The sequence below is a fragment of the Lycium ferocissimum genome, chromosome 5 (assembly GCF_029784015.1).
Source record: "Lycium ferocissimum isolate CSIRO_LF1 chromosome 5, AGI_CSIRO_Lferr_CH_V1, whole genome shotgun sequence".
NCBI lineage: Eukaryota > Viridiplantae > Streptophyta > Magnoliopsida > Solanales > Solanaceae > Lycium > Lycium ferocissimum.
In genome coordinates this window covers 42,464,063-42,468,859 of record NC_081346.1, presented here as the reverse complement: position 1 = coordinate 42,468,859, position 4,797 = coordinate 42,464,063, and positions in this window count along the sequence as shown.

Here is a 4,797-nt window from a genome sequence, read left to right as displayed (position 1 = left end):
TTGACGAACTTCGGGTGGTAAATAGTGACAGATGAAGGCATCTATAAATTCTTGCCAAACCGGAGGTGGTGCATTCTCTTTTCTTGAAGATATCCAATTATTATACCATAAGACCGCCACATCCCGGAGTATATAAGATGCTAACTCCACAGATTCGCCGAGGCGTGAATAATCTTCAATGTTCTCAACATTTCATCAATAAAACCTTGCGAGTCTTCATCCGGCTTTGACCCGAAAAACTCCGGAGGATTCAAACTCATAAAATCACGGGCTCTAGTACTAACTGCCCTATCACTCGAGCCCGAACTCTGCCATTATGCCTGGGCGGCAACTAACTGTGTCAATAGATGGATAGCTTCGGTCCTTTGTTGACCCGAAGTAGGCGGTAGAGGAACTGGAGGCATGGGGGCTGGAGCTGAAGCCTCCTCTTGTTCTTCTGTAATAGGCGGAATATGAGAGGTATTAGATGAAGCCTCACTATGTGATCCACCTTCTTCTACATTAGTTGGCGGCTCCCTTTCTATTCGCCTTTCTGTCGTAGCCCTACCCGTCTGGGCGGCGGTAACTTTTCACTTTACCGGCATAGCTGAAATCATAACACACTATTAGGGAGGAGAAAATCTTATAGCATGGCTCTGTCGCACGATTTCATAAGAAGAAGAATGGTTATTTTTCCTAAATGCCCTGTAGCCTTCTATTTATAAGTGTGACGCACAACACACCATAAACAAAACTCTACTAGACACAGCACGTAGACATTTCCTAGGACTGAACTTCTCTGATACCACTTTTGTCACGACCTGACTAGGGGCCATGACGGGTACACTGGGCTAACCACCGAGCACCGCTCGTACTACTATTCATCATACTTATCCTGCGCTCATTCATTAATCTCATGCTTCTAATCATAGGGAAACCATTTTCACTTTGAAACATAATTACCTTTATATACATAAACCCCTTGGGCTATCAAAAGAATATACATATACAAATGGGAAATCGTGAGACCATACTACCCACACATACGTATCTACGAGCCTCTACTAGAGTAATAGACATATGGACGGGACAGGACCCTGTCGTGCCCAAAACATATATACACACAAAATAGTAAATCAGTAGCACCTCCGGAATAATGGAGTGCTCTCAAAATCTGCTGATAGCTCCTACGAGTCTGGATCACCTCCCTGTCTACCTGTGGGCATGAACACAGCGTCCAAAGAAAAGGACGTCAGTACGAGCATTGTACTGAGTATGTAAGGCTTAAATAAAATGAGCATAATAAAGAAATCATGAAACATAAGGTGAAAACATAACCTGCTTAGCCTTTAAGAGTAAATGCATTTTAAGCATATCACATACATTGGCCTATCACATATATAATCCTCATTACTCGCGTCCGGGTACCATCATACGCCGCCCACTAGTGGTGTCATGTCCGGCCCTCTAGGTACGGTGTAATCATAAGCAGCCCGCAATAGCGGTGACATGTCCAGCCATCTAGGAGCGGTGGAATCATATGCAGCCCGCCTTCGCGGTGACATGTCCGGCCATTTAGGCACGGTGAAATCGTATCATCGCATACATCTCATAAACTCATCATAAAACATACATTAGAGTCCCAAGATAATCTATAACCATATCGGGGTGACGTAAGGTCGAGAACCCTCGATTCTATTATGGGAAAAATCATAATCATCGTACCTCACCTTGAAGGAACTAGTATCATAAGGTGCGTCTAGCAATAATAATTAACGTCATACCATAGGTTTTAGAATCTCTAGAATTAGGCTCCTCATTACCATTATCGAATTCAAAACGCATCTCTTATTCTTTGTCTCAGAAGGAACTCTATATAATGTTGACTCATATTTTCCGGAATGTAAGAAAGTCATGGAAAGAAAAGGGAATTCATTTCATGAGGATTATGCCTTAGAAGGAAGGGACTAGCCTTACATACCTTTTCGTTTGGCTACTCTATCACTTGAACGTTCTCTTCCAATGCTCACGTATCTACCTTTAAGAGAGTCCATATTAACATTAGCTAATCGATCATATGAACATGCTTAACTAAGGCTAGAGAAAATTGGGCAAAGATTTCCTTTGTTTATACAACTTTATCCATATCATATATCAACTCCCAAACGTCTATGATAACATTCACAATATCCTAAGCAATAATCTCCATTCACTTACATTATCCACATTTCTCAATTTCATTTCAAGTCATCCATAATCATGGTCATAGTGCACTACTACATTTACTCACATATAATGTTTATCCCATGTTCTCAATGTCATTTGTAATGAGATTCTATTCATAATACATCAAGAGTCATGATTCATGTCAACTATTATTCAAGAATACCATTGATTCTACATTTAAGCTCCATATTCTATGTTCTTCCATAATCCAAGTCTTTCAACCCCTCAATACCCTCAATAATAAGAAATAAACATAAAACTCACCTTAATCACTTGGGAACAAGCCTTGAGTCACTCTACTCCATTAGAATGGAACCCTTCACTTGCATGCCAAAGAAATTCTCACTCTCCACAAACCCTAATAGGTTTCTTAGTATATGAATCTCTTAGATCTTGGCTTTTGCTCTTGATTTCTTGGTATAGATTGTTGCAAAAATAGAGAGAGATTTTTAGAGGGTTCTAGAGAGATATAGGGTCTTTTCTTGGGAGAAATAATGAAATAAAACATGGGAGCTTATATTTATAATCAGGGCTGGAAGCTTCCAGATCTGCGGGTCGACGAGCAGGGTCGACGGCTCGTCGATGTGTTGACGGCTCATCGACGTGTGCCGTCGATTCTCCGCCCGAGAGGTCTGATCGCAGAACCTCGTCAACGGTGCCAGGCGACGGCTCGTCAACGTGTCGACAGTTCATCCCTTGGGCCGTCGACGCTGACTGGTGTCAGCAGTTTTCCTGAACTGCTTCGCTTTGCTCCGATTCGATTTATTTCACTTCTAATTTCCTCGAAATGTCAAGAATACATACTTATAAACCTGTACACATACCAAGCAGAATATCTCATGAACAAAACTCTGGTGCGGACTACCGTACCGAAGGTATACACCACCAATAAGCCGAATTCTCTTCGAAATAAAATGGGAGGTGTAACAGGAGGACTTTTGGATATTGACGGATATCGCTAGGCAAAACTGTAGGCTCGGAGGTATTGATGATTTTTTTTATTAGTATTTGGTATGGTGGTAGATGGTATGATGGTGGGACATGCGCTTGTGAGAGATTAGAGTTTGAGAGGGCCAAAATAGCCACGATGGTGGTTGTCCACCGGTTGGATTGGCCATATAGGCCGCAGTAGGTGGTGTTTAACGGTGGCTAGGTTTTTTCTTTCTAGAGAGCTTTTTCTATCACATTTGAGGATACATACATGATGTCCCGACTCTTTGTGGTAGGTTACGCTAAAACACATAAAATCGATGAAATGGATGTTGTTATAATTGGGAAAATGCATAAAAGTAGTCTGATTTTTCCTGTTACGACCTTCAAACATGTGAAGGTCCTGTTACCTCTAAACTAATTTAAAATGATAATTTTTTTAATTCTTCATACACAATATGTACCCACATATGTGATATATAACGAGATCTTATTTGTGCAGTGCCGGGACATGTAATCTCTTCAGAATAATTTCAATTATTTTTTTAATTGTATTCTTTCATCCAAGAAGTTTGGCCCCCCTCTAGTTTTTTTCACCTCCTTTTCAACTCACTTGACAATTGTTGTGTCTACACACTCCATACGACGAGTGGGATAGGGAAAAGTTACCAAAAAAAATGTTTTATAGCATTTTTTACCATATGCATAATATATTTTATTTAATTACTAATTTTTAAATTTTTTTTATTTTCTTCCTTTTATTTATTTAATTTGATTTTTGCTTTCTCCACCAGGATCGCCTTCATCTTCACATTAAATAGATTTGATGATAGAGGCGTAACTTTTTTTTTTTAACCCCTCCCCACCAGGAGCTCCTTCCTTTGCTCCCTTGGTCACTCAAACTCGCAACCTTCGGGTTGAAAGTGGAGGACACTTACCATATGAGCAACCCCCTCTTGTCTATGTGAGGATATAATTTAAATAGGTGAAGGGTTAAATACTGCAACTAAAATTTTAAGTTGAAACTGAAAGAGACGTGACTTTTGGTAATTTTATTTATTTAGAGTACTTAGATAATAGAAAATGGCTAAACTCCAAGAAAATATATAAACAGAATTGGTGGCTTATGAAATATGTCAAAAGTCACTTCTTCTAAGCCTAAATTTATTTATATAGATATATAGATATTGCTTCAATATGGTCCCGATTTCTCTAATGTATTCATCTAAATGATAACTTGTGTATTTTTCTTGTTACTTCCTATAGAGTAATTAAAATGAACAAGTACAAGTTATGACCACAAAAAGAGAACCAAAAGCAGAACTATTCCCAATAGAAAATAGTTGAATCTCCTTGAGATCTTGACTAGTAAGAACGTCAAACTAGAATTAAGTGATAACTACTAATGTCTTGTATTCTACAAGCACAACGATTATTCTATATTGGTTCTCTCCGTTCTCTTCTTTTTACCAGCTGTCCTCTCGAAACGAGAAAAGAAAAAGCAATAACTTCAAAGAAACTACCATACAAATGGGGGTCCATAATTCATCTTAAACAACAAATTATTTCTCCAAATTATTGAAAGCATTGATGTGTTTTACCTGATTTGTTCGTATCACTTAAGAGATGTAATATCAATTTCCATATTTATACTCGGGGCGT